General features: G+C 44.7%; 1 protein-coding gene and 1 non-coding gene across 8 annotated transcripts in view; both read left to right on the top strand.

The window, feature by feature from the left end:
• PRKCE (protein kinase C epsilon) overlaps window positions 1-22609 on the top strand; it is a 517695-nt gene that overhangs the window by 452105 nt on the left and 42981 nt on the right. The gene's annotated exons all lie outside the window — the stretch shown is intronic.
• Window positions 7754-7860, top strand: LOC123391414. Its single transcript, XR_006606097.1, has one exon. It is a non-coding gene; the product is annotated as a U6 spliceosomal RNA (small nuclear RNA).

Raw genomic sequence — 22609 nt, 5'->3', positions numbered from 1 at the left:
GTCAAGGCTACCAAGTTCTTTGTGTATGTGTGCGTGTCTGAATTATAAATCAGTGTTCTCAATGGAAATAAGATACCGAGCTATAATTAGAACCTTCTTGGAACCAAACACAGGCTCCTTTCTTTCTCTCCGTGGTTAGCGCCCCATCACAGAGGGTATCCTGGGGAGCACAGCTCAGAGAGTTCTCCCACCATTTGCTTTCTTTTCTAGTATCTTTGTATATGAGTCTGTGTTTTATTTTTTCAATGTGAGACAAAATTCCTTACTATCGGGAACCAAAGGCCTCAAGTTACAGGAGGAAAGATCTTGCTTTGTAACGTGACAGGAGCAGGAGGATTGGGGTGAGATTTCCCCAAAGGGTGAATGAGCATTTGCCCAGTGGCCTGGGATTTCAGAGAGTGGGTAGGGATGCTTGCTCCAGCTCAACATGCTTCATTTTTTTGGTCTTCCCAACTGAATTTTGAGGCCTTCGTCGGGGGTCATGACCTCTCCTCGTCTGTGGCCCTCCAAGGGGCCCAGCCTACAGCTGCGTAGGAGGTAAGCCACTGTCAGGGAGTATATCCCTGTTGACACGGGGGCACACACCTACAGATGGACAATGTCAAATAAGAGGTGCCTTTTAGAACTTGTTACAGAACAGCGTGCACACGTGGGCATGAGCTCCTTTGCAACTACAGTCCGTAAGAGAAGCTCCAGGATTCTAGCTTAAACCATCTCCATGCTGGGTAACAAGCAGCTGGGTAACTGAGACCTCAGTGTTTCAAATAAAAGAAGATGAGGGAAAATGCAGAAGGAGATTGGAGAACTTCTGGGGTAACGCCACATGGTAAGCCATACGGTGGACAGCTTGGAACGATCGTGAGCTCACAAGTCTGGGTTGACCTGAGAATGAGTTCCTCCCCACTCCCCAACTCAACCAAAACCAAGTGAGCCATGACACTGTTGGGATTTGGTCTGCGCTAATAACAGTGCTAACCCCGCAGCCGCCATGTGCTCACCACCCCAGTTGACATTTTCTGTCCCCACTTTACCCTGTGGTTAGCCAGAGACAGTAGTTTAATGATCACAAATAATGTTTTTTCTGAGAAGAATTCTAAGTGAAGCAAACAAACAAACGAAAACTCCTTGAAAGGCTGGCTAGAGAAACGTGAGGGTTAAAAACTTCCTAGACTGAAATCAGGGGAAGGAGAAAGTAGCAAAAGAGTGTGTGCTTCAACCCTGAGGTCTGCAGAGGGGAAAACCAAACCATGGATAGCACAAAGATATTTCGCTTGGAGAATCTAAAGAATTTTTTGGTGGTTTTTCTTGCTATTGTCTAAAAGGAAGCCTGCAGTAAAGAAAATTGTGGGTCAAATTTCATATGTGAAAGAACATGAAACAAAGGATCTTATCTTTAATAGCTAAGAACCCAATTTAATGTTTGAAGGAACATGAGGGGAAAAAAAACCCACAGGTGACTATCAAACATACTTAAAATTCGGTCAGATTAGCTCTTTCAGAAAGCACGCAAGGCATCAGGAGGCTGGGTATTTCTCAATTCTGCCATAAGGAAATGGACTTTTTTTTTTTTTTTTTTTTTTAGGCAAACATAAAAGAGTATGTCCAAATCCAAATGAGTATTGTCATCCCCTTTGGGGAGTCCTCCTGGGATACTTCATTCAGGGGAAGATGCTGCTTTTACTTTAAATATTTTTACACTCCCCTCTTGATTTTCCTGTGAATGGTGTCCTTCGTGACTAATGGGTTCTCCTTTAGGAGCCAACCTGAATTCTGAAAATCATTTTGCATCAAAAATAATGTGAGCATTTAATGGAAAAATCCTGATTTATCTGAGGGGTTTTGAAAGGATGCATTCTAAAATAAATTCTACGTGAGGTCCAGAAATCAAGGGAGCGGAAGCAGCAGCCTCAGTGCTCTCCACATTAACAACCAGGGATCCGACATGCCGCAACTCAGCTGGGAGATCACGTGCCTGTGAGCTGGACACACCTGGACAGGTGGGATCCTGGCACTGCATGCCCACCTGTTCTATTCCTTTCTGACCTTCAGGTTCCCCATTTAAAACCTGGGATAGGAATAATACCTACCTGATGTGACTGTTAGGATTATATATATATATATATATATATATATATATTTTAAATTTAGTTATTTATTTTTTTCAGTAATCTCTATACCCAGTGCAGGGCTTGAACTCACAACCTGGAGATCGAGAATCGTACTCTCTTCTGACTGAGCCAGCCAGGCACCCAGTGACCTTTAGGAATATTAAATGAGGTATGCTTGAAAAGGACATAGGCAAGGCATAGTGATTATTTATTGCTATTATTCTTACCTCGTGATATCTTACTGTGCAACTGGGCTCTCGGTAAGTGATCTCTGTGGGGTAGTGGATTTGTTGTGAGGTTGACGCTAAAGGTGTCCGACTTTGACCTGAAAGTATATCCATAGCTGAAGAGTGGGGTCATCTAAGGTAATCGCAGAAGGACTAGGAGAACATGTCTAATCCTCCGAAGCTCTTTCGGAATGGTATTTATTTACCTCAGAGTTCCACCTCAGCTCTCCTAGTCTGGGAAGTTGACTATTACATCAAACAATGGAATTCATGAACAATAAGATAAAATGTTAAGTAGCATGGATAATTGAAGAATAAACTGTCAGAGAGTCAAGTAACCCAATATAGAGGAAAATGTCCTTGGGACAGTTTTGTCAACCGGAGACTCCTCTGTGGCCTCGTCATTCAAAACCCATGAGATAATTTGTTTAACTTGAGCGTAGGAGGCATCACCAAGAAGAAAACCGACCTCAGAATCCACAAACAAAGGAGAATGGGTCCGTGGGCAGTTGTGGGTCAGGGTGGGGAAAGAGAAACTGCCCAAGTTTGGCCAAAGATCTTGTCACCCTTTTATGATGATCTCATATTGATCAAGAAGTCTTTCCATGGCTCTTCAGGCTCGAAAGGGAGACTAGGCACTCTGGCTACTCTGCACACACCTTGTTGACTGCGAAGCCCAGTGTGGTGCGGTATCATAAGCCAGATATTAAAAATTAGGGGAAAAGGCAGAAACACAGTGGGGGACAATTTCCATGGAAAGCCTTGAAGTAACAAAAGAGACAAGCAGAAAGTCAGTTTGGTCAGCACCGCATTGTCACCGACTTCAATAAGGACATTCCGAATGTTGTCTTGTAAGCACAGAAGGTGACGTGTAAGGACGGAGACCTTCTTAGGAATAAAACATAAGAACAAAGGTCCCTCTTGCTGGTCAAGAGTAACTATGGGACCTGGAGGCTTAGGCATTGACCTGTCCATAGCTAGGCCTGGAACACGGACCCAGGAGAGCCTGGTGTTTGACCCAAGCCTCTCTCATTTGAACAACAGGATTGAATCTCAACCTGGAACATGAGGAGCAAAACTTTGTTCTTGGGACGCAGACACTAAGCTGGATTGGGGTAAGGGGCACAGGGACGTTGAGGGCCTTGGCTTCTGGAGAAGGATCCAATGGCTTATGAAGACTTTTCTTTCACTGGTTCCTGGGAACCATGGAGTCGACACAAATTAGCAGAGCTAAGTAGGCAGATTTGTGGGTTTGGAGGCATAATTAGTACTGTTTTTCTCTAGTCTTGACCTAACTGGAGTTCACTGGGTATGTAATGGAAAAAAAACAACCAGCTTGATATAAAAATACAGGAAATGCCTGCAATCACTGCTGATTACAGTAGCAGCTTTCCTTCTGTTATTTTTGTGAAGGAGAAAAAAAAAAACACAACAGCATTTGTTAGGTTTGGTCTTGCTTTTTTTTTTTTTCCCCCTTCCCTAAGTGGTAGAAACAAAGTGGCCTATTAGTTCTTTTTAGGGCATTCTTTGCTCTAGCTAAATGATGTCACTTCATCTTTTAAGTAAGGGGTGGGGCAGAGGCTAGAAGACATTCAAATTCTTATCATAAATAAAATTCCTTTAAATACAAAATATATTCAAGTGGTTCTAAATGTGGCTGATTAGCGCTGGGGGCTCATGTTTTCTGAATTCTTCCAGTCGCTAGTCCCTCCAGGCTGTTCAGAGTGAATTTTGTTTTTAGCATAGCGCCTCTTTTTGCAGTGTGGTTTACATTAGGGCTGGAAGAGGTAGTACCATTTCCAGCGATGTCTTTTCCCAAAAACCGTCACCTCTTAGCAAGTGAAGACACTCATACAAAGAGATCTTCTGAACCAGTAGACTAAAAGACACACAATGTTCAGACAGAGAGAGCTAGATTCTTACCAGCCAGGAGCTAGCAAGGAACACCCAACCACTCTGTTCATGAGGTTCCTCTAGCGTATTTCACTTCTGGCTTGAGGATTCATAATGCCTGTGGCTGGAATTGGGTTGGAAGTTATGGTTATAATGTGTCTTTTAAAATGCCACCTGGGAACTGGTTAGATTCTCCTAGCTTCCTGTTGGTGGGTATCCCCGGGTTCTACAGACAGGTGGCCCCTTGGGCACCACCCAGAGCCACGCTTTGCCTATCGAGCCTCAAGGCTTCTCTGTTTGTAAGGCTCTGGGAATTGTTGTCATTCCAGACAATAGACTTGGGGAACTCAGCTCCCCAGCATGGAGCGCAGGGCAAAAAAATAAATAAATAATAGAATTTGGTTCTCAGGCAGCAGCACCGTTGAGGGAGAAAAGCGCTGAACTCCGTTTCAGAATGCTGTATTTGGCCATAGTTTCTTCAGCTGTCTGATGAGATTGGACCACGTGATTCTTGACTTTCCTCTGATGTGGTTCTCAGCCAGGGGTGGTTTTGCCCCCAGGGGCCAATGGGCAATGTCTGGAGACGTTTCTGGGGCTCATCTCAGGGTTGGGGGGGCGGGTTCTGCTGTGGCATCTAGCGGACGGAAGCCACAGGTGACACTATACAACCTGCGATGCCCAGGACGGCCCCCAACACAAACCATCCGGCCACTATGCCCGGTGGTGCCGAGGCTGAAACTCTCTGCCGGGCTCTCGAGTTCTGTGATGACGCAGCACTAATGGCACCAAGAAGTTGGGAGTTAACAGGTGCCTCGTTTGGGCACCCTAAAAAAATCAGATCGAGAGGCTGACAGGTTTTTGAACCCTTCTGAAGATAACAGGAAGGCATAGGGAGAGATTTCCATCTGCCATTTCATTTCTTTTTCTCCACTCTCCAAAATTCTACAAACCACCTCAGAGATCGTATTGAACTTTTTGTGGAAGAACTCCAGCCATGTTTGAAGAACCAGAGTTTTTATTTTCTATAAATATTAAACCAAGAAAAATATTTAATCTACCCATACCATAAAAACTGCAATAGTCTAAGTATGATCCTCTGTTCTTACTCATGTATTAATAGCAGTTTCCCTGCCCCAGGTGGCCCTCATTTGGTTAAATGAGCATGTGATAGGATCCTTTGGAACCGCTTGGCCCACTCCCCAACTAAAACCCCTTCTCTCCACATAAATTTTGCTTCAAATATAACAAAACCAAAAAAATTTTAAAGTCATTTTCCATCATAACTCCATCTAAGCAGAGCACCTTAACATCACCCCACCCTTTAATCTTTTATGGGAAGGTTTCTGCCAGTAATCATTTGGTGTTGTCGGGATTAAAAGGATTAAGAATACACCAGTAGACAATTTTCCCTTCCACCTCGGTGCACCCATCATAAAGTAGACTTCGTATGGTTTATGGGACCAGAGTACCTTGAACATTTTATGGCATGGGATCAGTCTGTGAAGGCGTTGCCCCTGTTCCCCGAGTCAGGTTCCACCCTGCACCCTGCTAGAGAAGTCTCTGCGTTCTAGTCTCTCTGACTCTGGGAGGCCTACTGCCTTTACTGCCTGTCTCTGACACCTGCAGTCAGTACCTGCGAATACCTGCCCAGTCTGCGGCTCAGTAGGACCCGGCACGGTGCAGGGGATGTTAGGGGATGGCTAGAAAATGGTGACTGGTTTGTTGACCAGAAATTCTAGGTTGATGGTCAGGTTCACCAATTTCAGGATGTCAGTAGAAATATTTGTGTTTGAAAACAAACCATGCCATCTCTGAGCACGTACTTTCATGGCTCCATACACCTAGATATATACCCACAATGACACTCGTGACTGTCTCTGTACAGTTGGCTCTCTCACTAAGCAGCCCTCTTCTAAAACTGGGTTTGTGGGTAATTTACATGGAGCAAGGCGGACTAAGAGGAAAATGAACACACACACAGAGAACATTAACCAAATGATTTCTTTGGTCTTATTGAGGTCTAATAGGACTCCAGTGAAGCACACAGTTCTTATATGTGAATAAACCTTTCCATGACTAGAGTGCTATATAATGCAGATCAGGGTAGACTGTTTCTAGAACCCCTACAGTCAGTACCACCTCCTGGGAGGTAACTGTTTTGGCCATGGGGAAGTTTTATATTCATTCTCTTTAAAGATGATTTTAGTGTTAAAATACCCTAAATAATGCTCATTGTCTCCCTCTGACCTTGCCTGGGTCTGGGTTCGTATGGGAAGCTCCTCACTTTGAAAACGATCAATAATATTTATTGCGGGGTTAAATTGTGTTTGACATTAAGTGTTTTCCATATATTCCCTCATTTAACTCTCAGGATTATGGCGTATGTGGTAGATAAAACTGTCTTCATTTTACAGATGAAGAAACTGAGACTTCAAGCTGCAACTTGAAGCAAAAAATCCCACAGGCAGGAAGTGGGGGATCCACGTGGGAGCGCGGCCCGGGGCACCATCCCCTGTTTTCTTTACCACCATGCCAACAGGTGTTTGCCTTCATTATACATAGAGAAGTCTGAGCAAAGCTGGATTATTTTTCATGTAAAATTGAATTTAATCCTTCCTTCTAAAGCTTGAGGGAAGATTCTAGAAACCTCTACCAGACTACCTTGCTGTGGGTCATTGCGGCAATAGTTACTGCCCATTGGGCATGGTTTATGAAGCCTCTCTCTGGGATACTATGTTTAATCTTTAAGAGGAAGGTTTACTCAAGTTCACTAGGAAAATATGCAAATACAAGGAAAGGAAGAGGCTTACAAAGGAAAACTTGAGCCCCCCACCCCTGCCCTTTTTTTTTTTTTTTTTGGTCTACACACTGCTAAAAGGAAATTCAGGGTAAAAAGATAAGCAAGTCACACATATTAATGTCTTAAACTATTGCCTCCAATTGTAGGACAGTTACTGAAAAGTAGGAGACTGTAATAAGGCTTAGTGAGATCTTGAAGATAAAGGAATTAGGGGGAAGTGTCAAAAGCACTACCCAAAAACAAGGGATTACTTATGGGGGGTTGGGGAATGAATGAATGATTTTACCCATTTACTCTTAGAATCCTTAAGAAGTCTGTATCACATGGATCAAAAGCAAATGTAATGGTTTTAAGGACATACTGTATCTTGTTCCTGCTTCCACGCTCTTTGGTGTTGGATGATAAGGCTTAGCACCTTCCCAAGCACAAAGAAATCAAATTGCCAACAATGAATGAAGGAAAGGAGTGTTTATGGGGCACGTGCTGATCTGACGGGGAAATAGACTCAAGGCACCGCCGAGTTCAAGCAACTGACGGTAGTCAGGCAATTTCAACAAGTCTGAAAAGTGATTTCAAAATGCTTGCTTATAAATGAAGAGTTGTTAGTGGTGAACAATGGACACTATTCTCATTTCTAATTATAATGGTGTTTCTGCCTCCTGAGCATCATAAGGATTATGAATAGACAACCACCTGGAGAGAATCTCCTTTTAAATACTAACCTAGTGCTCGCTTCGGCAGCACATATACTAAAATTGGAACGATACAGAGAAGATTAGCATGGCCCCTGCGCAAGGATGACACGCAAATTCGTGAAGCGTTCCATATTTAAAAAAAAAATAAATAAAAATAAATAAATAAATAAATAAATACTAACCTAGTTAACCTAGTGAGCAGATGTTAATATCATCAGGTCCCTCCTCCTCGATGAACATTACCTGGTCGGTACCCTTGACATTGCCGTGTATTCATTCACCAGTTGGAGATTCCTGCTTATGTGAAAAATGACCATGAAGACCCATGGCTCTGTGTTTATGTGAGAGCTTCTGGGTGGAAGAGATCATAGTCTTTGTACATAAAACGTCACTCATTGATCTAACTTTGATATGCTACAAATTCTTTTAAGGGCTGGGAACCAGTCTTCCAGCTCCCTGATCTTCTACATCTAGCAAAGACCTTTACCCAACCAATGTCATGAGTGACAGGATGGAGGTATTGCATGTTTATATAATGTCTGGTGGCCCTAAACAATTAAAAATATTTCTTCACAAGCAACCTCTACTGAATTGGTAAATATGGAGAGTCTTGAACCATTTATACATAGTCAAATCTTTTCTGAAAAAAAAAATTTTTTTTAAGGATATCTCACTTGAACAATCTCACTGGGGCACAAATAAGACATTTCGGTAATTATTCGCAATGGTTTGTTGCTTACTTCCACCACCAGTTGCTCTGTGTTCTCTCTCTCTGTAGCAATTTCTCAAGTTCTTCTCTGTTGGACTTTAGTCTTCTCCCTATATAAAGCTTTAGAAAACAGGAACTTAACTGCTTTCTACTTAAATCTAAATATTAGAATAAGTGTCTTTGGAAGAATATTTGGGAAAATGAACTGATGGGCAGTGCCACAGTTCATCCATTTTGGAGAACTCAATAATCCAAAATGTGTCAGAAGGGAAAAATGGGCACAGTCCCCATTATGTGGCTGACAAAGAGGATTGTTTGGTTTCTGATAGACTGTGCTCCTCTAGAAAGTTCTTTGGAACCGGTCAGTAAGTGAACACAAAATCACTTTGAGCACACATTTTTGGTAACAATGACTGGGTTTAATATAAAAGTTTGAGTTTATGGGAATCCGTTCATCTGGAACCAAGGAATCTTTTCTGAAGTTGGCACATCAGACTGGGGTTGGTTGTTGCCAAGCAGGGCTTAAAGAGGGGAAGGGAGAAGAAAAGTCAGTTTCCTACATAGGGTTCAGTCTATATCATTAGGAGGGAAATGATTTAGTCACTGACTTCATTTAGCCAAATACAACTAACTGATGGACTTTTTCCACATTTTAGTGTCTTTGATATTTCCCTTCTTCTAAGTGCATACACGCTAATAAATGAGGATGAACACACACACACACACAGAACATTAACAGTGGAGAAAAACAAATGTTCAACCTAGGACAGTGAGTCATTCATAATTCACATCAGGATTAAATAAGCATGAAAATCAGAGTCCATTCCATGCACGATTACCGCCAGGATAAAATGGAGTATGAATCAAAATCAAGTTGTACATGTCTTCATTGTGTCTAAGTGAAGTACCTGCTTAAAATGATTAAAAATTACTGAAGGAAGTTAATCTCTGCAAACAGCATGGCAGATCCAAGCAACAGGATCAAGGCTGCCAAGGCAGGGTGCTAATAACCGAGCAGGTTGGTTCTTGTAGAGAGGGTTCAGGCCATGCTGTTTGATCAGCTTGGCATCCAGGCTGTGGCACAGGCCAACAAGAAGTTTCCAGAAGAAAATTACCTAATGGATCTTTCTTTAGTCAATATTCCCAAGTGCCTGCTGTCTTGGAATCCAACCACCTTCAGCCCACAGAGATCTCTCTGAGTCTCCCCTGAGTACCTGTGCTCATTCTTAGTCAACCCACAGGGTTTTGTTTTGTTTTTGTTTTTTTTTTAAGTGCCTATTCCATCTCAGGCACCACACAGGGTCCTGTGGAGATAGAGTGGTGAACTCAACATGGTGCCTTCATCCCTTCTTCGAGCCTAGTTTGGGAGATACACCAATAAGTAGGCCATCAGACTGCACTGCATGAATGCTGTGCGAGGACAGATCTGGGTGCCTTGGGACCTCCATAGAAGGGGCCCTGAAGCTACTTGGGGAGCCTTCCTGCCAGAAGTAAGTGATGGGAGTTGGCCAAGGAAGAGAGGGAAAGAGTTTCTAGGCAGAGAGAACAATTCTGCAAAAGCCTTAATAGGTATACCTTTTATCTGACATGTATCAGTACTTAAATATGTATTTTCCATTTTCATGCCAACTTAAAAGCTTTTTCCCAGTGGAAACTCGCTTAGTATTCTCAGGTCTCCCTACAGCCCCCGGCATGTGGTAGGAGTTTGACAAATGTGAATTCCCTTCCCTCTTGTCACTCCCAGGGTTAACGCCGCCCCCGCAGCCTTCCCCAGAGCTGGCTGGCTGGGAGCAGGGAGGGCAGAGGCCAGCAGGCATCCAGCCGGGGAGAGGGCAGCCCCGAGGAGGACCGGGCAAGGGGAGCAGAGGCTCCGGAGACTGAAGATGCCTCTCTAACTCACACTTTCCCTAAGGCCTGACAGTGATGGATTTCTGTAGATGAGCTCCTTTGAAATCTGGGTAGCGTGGCTGCTGTGTAACAGCTAGCGGCTGTCTGTGCTATTTTCGGCCTCCACACCCTTGGCCTGGATGTTGAGGGCCAAAGTATGGAAAGAGCAGGGCTTGAGGGCCAGAAAGCCTGCAGACTTGGGCCTTCCCTGCTGGCTCTGTGCTTCAGCTTCGATTCTTTCTAACAGCTTCCAGGTCTGTTCTGCTCAGAATCATTGACCCGTGCCCTTAAACAATTTGTCATTGATACTTCCTTCTCAGATTGCTAAAACCCTGGACTCTTAGAATCCTCTTAATACAATGGCTCCATAGCAATGATTCCTCCAGGTTTTAATAGTGGCTTAGTGTTTTCTCTTATTTTGAAGTTGGTGTGGAAACAGCTGTGTAGGCTATTTTTAAAAAGAGAGAGAGAGAGTTCGAGCCCTACACCAGCATCTGATCCTAACCTCTCAGCTTCTGTTTGTTCGTGGGTCGTGTCAACATACGTTGTGTGACTGCTCTCTGTTCCAGGCTTCTCTTAAGGCGTGGAGACGTACTATATGGGATATTGCTTATTCTACCATTCCTGACTGCTTTTCATCATACCGGTGTCTCTTTTCTCTCAGTTCTGTGTAACTACTAGCTAATCTACAGGCACCTGTGAGTGTATGCGGCCCAGCAAGCTCTCTCCACTCTCAGAGTACACTGGTCTGGCTCCTGAGATAGTTCCAAAGTGGGAAGCCTTCAAGAGTGAGTGGCTGTCATCACAGCAGCTGGCTACCCCTGAAGAGTGAGGGATTTTTAGACTGGCCTGAGACCCGTGGCTTCATCGGGGTCTCAGTGCCCAAGAGAAGCTCTAGCTGACTTGCACAGGAAAGGAATTTGCTGGACAGTGATGGGGCAGGTCACAGATACAATGGGCAAGCTGGAAAATCAGTGAGAAACAGGCAGGGACCAAGGAGGCTGGACACAACCATGCCTCACAGACATGACCACAGCTCAGTCCCTTCACCTGCCTGCCTCTGCCTCAGAAGTCACAGGAGCACCAAACTAGCCAGACCATGATGTCCCATGTCCTTCCACAACTCACACACAGGGGTACGCCCTCCCCATCGAGTCAGCTGGTGGGACTGGGTGGGAAATAAAGTCTAGGTTAGAATAGGGGCACAGCCACTATTCTATAATTCCTAGCTCTGTTTCTTCATTCTGGTTTCCCCTTATGATGGTTGTTTACCATTGTGCTGCTCCCTTATGGTGTCGCTTGTAATGTGGTCAGTCTGGAAAAAAAAAAAAAAGGCAGCAGGCATTCAGTTCTGTTTATGGGGCAGACAGTCATTTTTGTGTAGGTGAGGGAGGAATATGAAACTAGTGGTTTCAATGATCAAGTTTGGAAATTGCTCACGAAGGAGAATTGGAACTAGTATCTGTCAAGGACGCACCTTGTGCCAGGAACTGGAATGAATTTTTACATATTATCTTATTTAAGCATCTCAGTGAACCTTTGAAATGAGTAATTGTTATCCCCATTTTACAGGTGAGATACCTGAGCCTCAGTGAGGTTATCTTACTATATTCACATATCATGAATAAGAAGTCGGAACCCGAGTAATCTCCAGACTTGTGTCTGTGAGATGCTACAGCCTCCTGCTAGGTCTCAGGCCATTTTGCGTTAGTAATCCTTAAGTGGCATCATGGAAAAGTCCCTGTTTTGGTAAATGTTTCCTAATCCTTATGCCCTTGACCTGTAACCAATTTTCCAAGGGCCCCAAATCTAGATCTCCGGTTGACCATTAAGAATAATATTGACAAGACAATGAAATGTGGTTATTGAGAAATCGGGTCTGAACCAGACCACCACCCCTCACAACCTTCTGAGCTGGATATTGGGGTGACCCTGAAGTGAGCCTCCCCAGAGGATGACCCAGCTGTCAGAAAGTACTGATCTCTCCTGGCACCTAGCCCTGGAGCAGGCACTAGGAGGGGGGCCTGGTGAGAATACGGACAGTGTAGCGGATGTGTGCTCTCCTTCAAGGAGCTTCCATCTGATTCGAAACTCCTCCAGTGCCACTAGTGCCACTGGTCTCTACCACCCAGTTTAGACCCACATAGGGGGTGTGGTTAGGAGGCTGCTCTGTGGGGTGCAATTCCTGGTCCCCACACCCCAAGCTAGCAGTAGGCTTCTAGGCAAGGCATTCTTCCTCTCCAGGCCTCAGTTTTGTCATCTGTAAGATGGGGGTGCTGGTGGTACCCATTCCAGAGAGTTTCAGGGAGACTTGAATGAGCTCACGTACATAAGGTACATGAGTAAATACTCAGCAAACACCATTCTTGAGCAGGTGGCCTGCTCCTGGTGTCATCTGTAGGTAACAGAAACTGCAACTTAGAATTCTGTCTTTTATAAGTCATCTCACAAAGGCCTGGCATTTAGAAGGTGCTCAGTAAATACTCATTACTTTGTGGGAGAGAGGAGGACGTGGGCCAGAGTTCTTTCCAGCCTAAATGTTCATAGCGCTTTCATTCCTTGACATACTGCTTAGTGTTTTATTAACTGATGTCTCTTTCCACGCTAGAATGTAAGCTCCATGAGCGCAGGGACTTTGTTTCCTCCAGGCCAAGGTCAGTACATATCACATAGTGGTTGCTTAGTAAATATCTGAAGGCATGAATTAATTTTTTTTGTTGTTCCCTAAAAAAGGAAGACAACCCAGCTAGCAACTTGTGGCTGGCCTCTTCCCTGGGACCTCCTGAGGTCTGGGCTGATGATCTCACTGTCCCATAGACCCTAGCCCGCTGTGGTTCTCACTAGAGCCCACCCACGGAAAGCTGTCCATACCTGTCCCTTGCCCCAGCTCTAGCCAACTCACCTGCAGGGCCCAGGGCACAGCTTTTCAGATTGGCAGCTGCTTAGTTTGATGTTGTAAAACTCACTGGGAATTGCTGCCATTTGGATTTATGATTTTAATTGTTTTATAGTTTATACTTGTGCCCTGCAGTGATTTTCCATTAAATCAGAACATCGGTGTTTCGAAAAAGAACAGGTATGGTTGTGGGTATTTATATCTTAACAGCTAATCTTTGGCAATGAAAACTAACAGTCATCAGCAGATTAGGAAATTAGCATTTGTTTAATTAACTTCCATGTGGGGCTGTTAATGCATGAAAATAGTGAGGGTTTTTTTTTTTTTCAGCTTGCTAAGATGATGGATTTTGCATTTGTATATTCTTAAAGCTTCAAGAGTAATTGTTAGCATCCCCATCTCTGTTAGTGTAAATGAGCAGGTAAGAATAAATTGCAAAGTTGGAAGGAGACCAACACCACCAAATATAATCTAAGAAGTCACTTCCACTTATTGATTCTATGTAAAACATACACTGTATACACATGTATTATACTATATATACATATATGAATTACATAGGTATGCATATACAAATATTTGTTACATATGTTAATACTAGGTATTTTATTACATGTATATTTTGTATATACTTAATTACATATGTGTTTTTATTACATATATGTAGTTTGTGTATAATAGGCATTATATGACTCCCCAAATCCCTCTAGGTATCATGTATATTAATCATGCTATATATTTATTACATATGTAATGTATTACACATATAACTTTATTATCTATACTGTACAATACTAGTATTACAATATTACAATTATATTTACTATATAATAAAGTACCCCTTATGAGTAATACATGAGAGAATGGGTTACCTGTTGCCTGGACCCATTCTCACACAGCATGTTACCTACTTTATTACATATAAACTTCATGGTATATACACAGAGCTCCCAGCAGCTCTGCATATATCTGTGTCTATAAGTATTAATTTGTCTCTCTATAATCAACACTATATATGTCCCATATATAATCAAACACATAGATAATGAAGTGTGTGTCACCAAACATGGAGTACAATCCCTTGAACATAGAGCCATGGGTGTACTGGGAGACGTTGAGAGCACACCCTCACAGCACCTGTTCCTGACCTTTTTAGTTGCCACTGGAGTTCAGCTCTCACCATAGCACTTGCTAAAATAAGTTCTCAAGTCATGATTTATTTCAGAATATAGTATGTAGAGAACTGAACCACCAACAAATTGCACACTTTGGTGTTGAATTTGGCCACTCCACTTGCTTTCTGGCTGAGAACCTTTCAGAGACCTCCTCGCTGTCTCTGGGCAACTGGCTTACCCCACATACTGGCTTCAATCAGAACCAAGTTGAGATATGTACCCTGTACAGGTAGAAATTGCTACTTGTCGTGCATGCTCATGGTAGCTCCAGAAGAGGAAAACTGAAAATGCTGATTCTGGGGGGTCCACCCTGCCCTGTGTGTATACCACATGCCCTCAGTACCCTTCCATGACCATGACTGTAATGAAAGAGACTATTTGAAAGCCAGATATCACTTTTCCCAAGGCAGAGATAAGTCAGCCTATATCAAGTACCTCCCCCCATCGAACATAACCTACTACTGTTTCATCCACATCTCTGGCCACACAGCCTGCTCTAGTGTGACGATAAATGCAGCTGGTGATTGCCAGCAAAGTCAGGAAATGACGGGAACTCTGAATTTTAGCCGAATGACATCAAGAAAATCCAATCCTATTCCAAGAATGGTCCGAGGGCTAAAGGAAAGGAAGCAGATGACTCAGGCAGTACTCAGAGGCCGGGTAAGCCAACAGCCACTAGAAGGGATATAAGCTCCCTCTAGCCAAGATCTGAGAAGTGGTATTAAAGCTGTGCCCCCCCCCATTCCATCTCCCCCACTAACTCTCAAGAATCTTCTCATCCATCTGTGCAGGCTCCCTGGGGGAAATTACACCTCAAGTCATAATTATGTGCCCACGTTAGCTCAGTGACACTGCAAGATTTGCAACTAATTCAAAAGACTGAAAGTTTGGGAGAAGGTGGTTTCTAACGGGAAGGAAGCAAAGAAATATCCAGAGCACAGGGACCTCCTCAGATGGAGCAGAAGAAAGGGAGGGTCAGGGAGGGCAGCCAGAAGGCAGAGGAGAGAGGGGCCCAGGGAACTGGACTCTTGTTGAGCTGGGCTCCCACTACATCCACTAGCTGGGAGGAAGAGGAGAAGCCACTAGGTCCTTCCTGGGTGGGAGATTAGACAGTTCGTGGAGACCATGGAGCTCCGCTCCGGTAGGTTTTCTCTGAACGGATCTCCTTCCTGCATGGAGACAGCTGCTGTCTTGTGCGAGGGCACATCTCCCAGCGTCACCGCAGAGTTGCTGCTTTCTTTTCTTTTTTACCCTGAGCAGAATTCTGGAATTTCTTTCCCTTCTTCCCCTTGGTAGATTTGAAGTTTACAGTTCTTTTCTTTACTAAATTTGTTCACTGGGCCAACCCTGGCACATGATACCTTCACTGATCTGGAAAGTAGTCTCTTGAAAGATATAATTAACCATCATCATCATTATTATTTCTAAATTGGAATACCTAAGCATAAAGAGAAAATACCAAATAAACATAAATAAGGGCAAATGCCTTCAAATGAGCTTCAGGTAGATATTTGGGCTTCCTTGGGCTTCCTGAGTTTCCTCTCTGGTTGTCCCATTCAACACTGAGCTTGTGCGCAGATCCGCCACAGCCGCTCCCTTTGTCCAGTGCAAACCTTCATCTGTCACTACCCAGTTGGCCTGTCCACTTAGATGCCTCCAAATCACCTCAGACACAGCATGTGCGAGCTAAGGTATCAGTCGATCCCTGCCCTCATGCCAAAGCCAGGACTTCCCTGGCGCATAGCAGCTGCCCAGGAACTATTCATCGGCTGGAGCAGTAGAGGCTGCCCATTTAATAAACTCCACCAGATTTTGTGCTTTCTAATAACAAAAAGGAGGCTCTCCTTCACCTGCCTCCTGCTCATGGACTTGTATACTCTCCCCCTCCACTGGCTGCAGGCCTGAGCCCCGGACAAATGTGTGGGTGTGAGCAGAAGCCTCTAGCAGTCCTCGGGGGCATGTGTGCACGCGTACACACGTGCGCACTCACATCTCTGATCAGCTGAAGAGCACCACACGGCCTTAAAGCAAATACCTTCTAAGGCCAAATTAAACAAATTCAAATGTGAGACTCCTTTTTTTAGAAATAATAAAATCTGTTTTCTGTCCCTTTAGAGGTCAGTCCATTTTCAGCTCCCTGGCCTCGCTTGAGGCCTCCCATGTCCTCCAAGTAACTCGGGTGACCCTCACTTTGCAGGAAGACGTGCTTTCCCTACATCTCCCTCAACTTGTCCAGTTACATTTGTGTTTCCTCAGCTCTTTATCTGGGCGGAGGTGACCCACGAGGTACCGACCCCTCTTCTAGCACGCGGCTCCTTGAACAGCTAGACGAGGAAGACCTACACTCACTGGTTGGGGCAGCATCTGGCGCTGACCTTGAAGAGTGATGTTCTGGTCCCCTGTCTGGGAATTCTGGGCATGAGGAGCTGTAGTCCACTTCCGCCAGACTCCAGGCACACCCCCAGGAAGGTTACTGTTGGTCCTTTAGCTGGAGTGGCCCTTTTTGTCATGAATGCTGGCTAGATTTTGAGCTGCAAATTGCTGGGGCCAAGAAGAAGGCAGGAGTGGCAGCCCTGGCCTTGTAAGGGCAGCATGGGTATCCTGTTCACCCCTCTAGTGTAGAATTTACCATCCCAAGCCTTCTGGCCTCTCCCTCCAGAACCCTCCTTGAGGACAGGGACTGTGTCCTCTCCCCCAGTATCCTCAAGGCCCACCACAAAAAGCAGCTCTGAGCGGCAACCCTAAGTACCGTGGAACATGACAACCAGGGCCAACAAGGCAACGGAGGCATGAGGATTTGTAATCATGCCATTAGCTGGACCATCACTGGAGTGGACTGAATACAGATCCGTCTCCTTGGGACTCTCAACCAACAGTGAGTGCAGGCACTTTGCAGGGCTCTGGGGACCATGCTGGGAACATGAAGATGCAGTCGCTGTTCCCATGGAGCTCCTGTGGGGGAAACCATTTACTTAAGGAAATAAACAAGCAGAGTCCTTACAGGTTGTTGTCATTGTTATGGAGGAAATGACTGAGGTGACTGAGATTCAGGGAAGGGTCAGGAGTAGGGGGTGGCAAGTGGCAGTGGGCTGCTTTAGGCAGGGTGACCACTGAGAGGCCTCCCTGAGGAAGAGAGGTTGAGGCATGGACCTTAATGACAAGGAGTCTGTTCTCCAGGGAGAGGGAACAGCCATGCGGCAAAGGTCTCAAGGCAGGAAAGTGCTATCAGAGATCCCTGACCCTGTGGCTCGAAAGACGGGGAGGTGGTGGCAAAAGGAGGACCAGCTCCAGAGCCCGAGCACGATTCTTGGGCCTCCGCTCTGACTGCCATGGAAGCTGCTGGGATGAGCGGAGGGGTTCTTCCAGAATATAACAGGAGAAGGGACTGAAGGGTAGAGGAGAAGGCCAGATTTCGCTGCCTTTGGTACCTTGACCTTGGTTTTAACAGTTTCTAATAATGTGTTTTAATAGTTCCATATGGTATCTGAAAGCAGTTATTCGGATCGCCTAACTGCCTGGGGCCATGATTTCCAAATTCCCCTGCCTGCTCCCTGATTTTCCCATCCTTTGACAAGTGGATATTGAGGTGCTAGGAAGGATCAGGCACGGTGGGGGGGGGGGCTTCCAGGCCCCGCCTTCACGGGTGTCCATTATGGAAGACAGACCCTCCTAGAGGGGCCTGTGCCAGGACATCGAAGCAGGAGACAGCCTCACACACTTGGGAAGCACCCAAGGCCCCCAGGCCCAGGTGTGGATTAAGAGGGGGTGTGATGAGGGAAAAGCTAGTGGAGACCCTAGAGCACCTCCCAGAGCACAGCAGGAAGCGTGTTCGCGGGGTGCCCCTGAAGAATGCGAGCAGAAGGAGAGCATCGTCTGATCTACGTTTTGTATGGAAAGGCCTGTTGGCAAAGGTTTGCTCTGGAGTGGAAAGGGAAATATTTGGTGTACAGCGGCCAGGACTACAAGTTCAGACTTCATGAGCTCCAGCTGCCTTCGCTTCCCAGGATCTCAGACGAGAAGGGTCCTTGGGGATTAGCTCATCCAGCCGTCTTTTCTCATATTTGAGGACAGCGAGCTCAGAGAAGAGACTTGCTTGAAGTCGTCACTGTCCTTGGGCCAGTCTGTGTACCGACCGAGCCCCAAAGAGCCATTTCTAAGTGCAGGTTGACGGACGGCGTGGAAAGGAATTGGGGGAAGGGAGTGTCTCAGTATAAATGTCATGTTGGTCAGAGGAGCCAGTCCCAGGTCAAGGCCTATTTCCCGTCAGTGGAGGTCAGGATATGTATCTGTGCGTGTATCAAGCATAAGAATTTGCTTTCACTACTGTGGATTTAAAAAAAAAAAAAAGTAATTAGATATAATCTCACAGTCAGATAAATTATTCTGCAGGGATTCCGAGTCTTAATGTCCAGGTACAGCCCCAGGCTGTTTCTTTTGGCTGTGAAAGGGGTACCATTTCACACCTTGGGTTTTCCAGCTATCAGTGTGGTAGCTGGAGGGCTGCTGTGTTCAGACTGGGATCCTCAGTTTGGTCAAAATAGCACTGTGTGGCTTATCAGTTACATCTTCTAACTACCTTGACATGAGTCCAAAACAGCTGTCACCCCAACAGCAACAGCCGTGCTCTCCATCCCACAGGAGGTTAAGAGTGTAGATACAATCTTTTTTTTCCTCCTCCTCAAGCAACCTAGCTAAGTGGTTCAGAGCCTGGGTTGATGTCGGGCAAAGCAACTCTGCCACTCGCCACCTGTGTATCCAGGGCCAGGGGCATAGCCCCTCGGATCCTTCTTCCTCATCTTTACAACGGAGGCGGTTAGTCCTAAGGTGTCCCCAGGCTGTTGGTGAGATTCAATGAGATAATGCATTTAAAGACTTATACTGAGCCAGCCTACAAAAGCATGTGGGGAAAAAACCAAAATGGTAGTGAACTATTTTGTCCTAAATGATTGAGCTTTTCCTTTGAAAAGACTCTGAGATTTCCCTGCAGACTGGCCCAGAGTGAAACATTACCACTGACTCTCAGGTATATCAGCGTGGCAATGGAGAATTTTGAAATCTTGGCTCTGAAGCAAACGACGTCTCTCCATTTGACAGAGCGGCATGAGGACACCTTTCCTGAGCTTTGTGCCTGTGGTGGCCCTGGGGTGATGTGGCGTTCCCGCGAGTACGAAGGGGTAGCCGCCACAGAGGGAGTGAGGAGGAAGGACAGCAGCCGGTCACCGACATTTGCCCCACTGCCAAGGGGAGTGTGCTATATTGAAGGGGAAAAATTGTCTTCTCGGGAATGTGTGGTTCAGTCTATGAAAGCAACATCTGCCCCAAGAGCCTGTGTTCCCATCTGATTAACCACAGTCATGTGCTAGCCTCCACTCTTTGTCCAAAAACAAGCAGAGTTTCTTCATAACCTCCCCCCCGAGGGCCTGCTCTCTGGTGATCCAAATACTTGGCATCCTGAGAAGTAATCTTTCTAATCTCTTATCTTCAAGTGAATGGAAGAATGTGCTGTCGTTTGCGTGGCGTGGCGTTGGGGCCTGAGTTTGGGGGAATTAGCATGCCGGAGGGATATACCATTGAGCGTACCAGGGAAATGAGGGCATTAAAAATGGAGAGGCAGAGTGAAGAAGACAGGGACATATGGGTCTTTTCCTTTGGAGTGTGTTTTCCAGTCAAGCATAAAACCATTTTTTTTCCATTGTTTCTTATCTGCGAAGGTTCCCCGGGGTGCCAACCCTTTGCTAAATGCTAGTGGTTTCCAGAAGAATTTTCTGGCCCTTATTCTTGGCGAATCTACCAAATTGGGAAAATACAATTTCACAAGTTGGAGAGGATTTTTTTTTTTTGATTTTTTATTTTTTATAAACATATATTTTTATCCCCAGGGGTATAGGTTTGTGAATCACCAGGTTTACACACTTCACAGCACTCACCAAATCAAATACCCTCCCCAATGTCCATAATCCCACCCCCTTCTCCCAAACCCCCTCCCCCCGGCAACCCTCAGTTTGTTTTGTGAGATTAAGAGTCACTTATGGTTTGTCTCCCTCCCAATCCCATCTTGTTTCATTTATTCTTCTTCTACCCACTTAAGCCTCCATGTTGCATCACCGCTTCCTCATATCAGGGAGATCATATGATAGTTGTCTTTCTCTGCTTGACTTATTTCGCTAAGCATGATACGCTCTAGTTCCATCCATGTTGTTGCAAATGGCAAGATTTCATTTCTTTTGATGGCTGCATAGTATTCCATTGTGTATATATACCACATCTTCTTGATCCATTCATCTGTTGATGGACATCTAGGTTCTTTCCATAGTTTGGCTATTGTGGACATTGCTGCTATAAACATTTGGGTGCATGTGTCCCTTTGGATCACTACATTTGTATCTTTAGGGTAAATACCCAATAGTGCAATTGCTGGGTCATAGGGCAGTTCTATTTTCAACATTTTGAGGAACCTCCATGCTGTTTTCCAGAGTGGCTGCACCAGCTTGCATTCCCACCAACAGTGTAGGAGGGTTCCCCTTTCTCCGCATCCTCGCCAGCATCTGTCATTTCCTGACTTGTTGATTTTAGCCATTCTGACTGGTGTGAGGTGATATCTCATTGTGGTTTTGATTTGTATTTCCCTGATGCCAAGTGATATGGAGCACTTTTTCATGTGTCTGTTCGCCATCTGGATGTCTTCTTTGCAGAAATGTCTGTTCATGTCTTCTGCCCATTTCTTGATTGGATTATTTGTTCTTTGGGTGTTGAGTTTGCTAAGTTCTTTATAGATTCTGGACACTAGTCCTTTATCTGATATGTCGTTTGAAAATATCTTCTCCCATTCTGTCAGTTGTCTTTTGATTTTGTTAACTGTTTCCTTTGCTGTGCAAAAGCTTTTGATCTTGATGAAATCCCAGTAGTTCATTTTTTCCCTTGCTTCCCTTGACTTTTGCGTTGTTCCTAGGAAGATGTTGCTGCGGCAGAGGTCGAAGAGGTTGCTGCCCGTGTTCTCCTCAAGGATTTTGATGGATTCCTTTCGTACATTGAGGTCCTTCATCCATTTTGAGTCTATTTTTGTGTGTGGTGTAAGGAAATGGTCCAATTTCATTTTTCTGCATGTGGCTGTCCAATTTTCCCAGCACCATTTATTGAAAAGGCTGTCTTTTTTCCATTGGACATTCTTTCCTGCTTTGTCGAAGATTAGTTGACCATAGATTCGAGGGTCTATTTCTGGGCTCTCTATTCTGTTCCATTGATCTATGTGTCTGTTTTTGTGCCAGTACCATGCTGTCTTGATGATGACAGCTTTGTAATAGAGCTTGAAGTCCGGAATTGTGATGCCACCAACGTTGGCTTTCTTTTTCAATATCCCTTTGGCTATTCGAGGTCTTTTCTGGTTCCATATAAATTTTAGAATTATTTGTTCCATTTCTTTGAAAAAGATGGATGGTACTTTGATAGGAATTGCATTAAATGTGTAGATTGCTTTAGGTAGCATAGACATTTTCACAATATTTATTCTTCCAATCCAGGAGCATGGAACATTTTTCCATTTCTTTGTGTCTTCCTCAATTTCTTTCATGAGTACTTTATAGTTTTCTGAGTATAGATTCTGTGCCTCTTTGGTTAGGTTTATTCCTAGGTATCTTATGGTTTTGGATGCAATTGTAAATGGGATTGACTCCTTAATATCTCTTTCTTCTGTCTTGCTGTTGGTGTAGAGAAATGCAACTGATTTCTGTGCATTGATTTTATATCCTGACACTTTACTGAATTCCTGTATAAGTTCTAGCAGTTTTGGAGTGGAGTCTTTTGGGTTTTCCACATATAGTATCATATCATCTGCGAAGAGTGATAATTTGACTTCTTCTTTGCCGATTTGGATGCCTTTAATTTCCTTTTGTTGTCTGATTGCTGAGGCTAGGACCTCTAGTACGATGTTGAATAGCAGTGGTGATAATGGACCAACATCCCTTCCTGATCAAAACTCTTCAAAGTGTAGGGATAGAGGGCACATACCTCAATATCATCAAAGCCATCTATGAAAAACCCACCGCAAATATCATTCTCAATGGAGAAAAACTGAAAGCTTTTCCGCTAAGGTCAGGAACACGGCAGGGATGGAGAGGATTTTTTAAGCTAAGATAGCTGAGGGGCTGAGGAGCCCAGGACTCTGCCCAGCGTCTGCTGTTCGCTGCGTGCCCTTGCTTTCTCCCCTGGGGCGCTCGTGTTCC

Source organism: Mustela putorius, unplaced genomic scaffold (assembly GCF_011764305.1).
Source record: "Mustela putorius furo isolate JIRA1106 unplaced genomic scaffold, ASM1176430v1.1 tig00000224_pilon_pilon_pilon, whole genome shotgun sequence".
Classification (NCBI taxonomy): Eukaryota; Metazoa; Chordata; class Mammalia; order Carnivora; family Mustelidae; genus Mustela; species Mustela putorius.
This window is presented reverse-complemented; position numbering and strand designations above follow the sequence as displayed.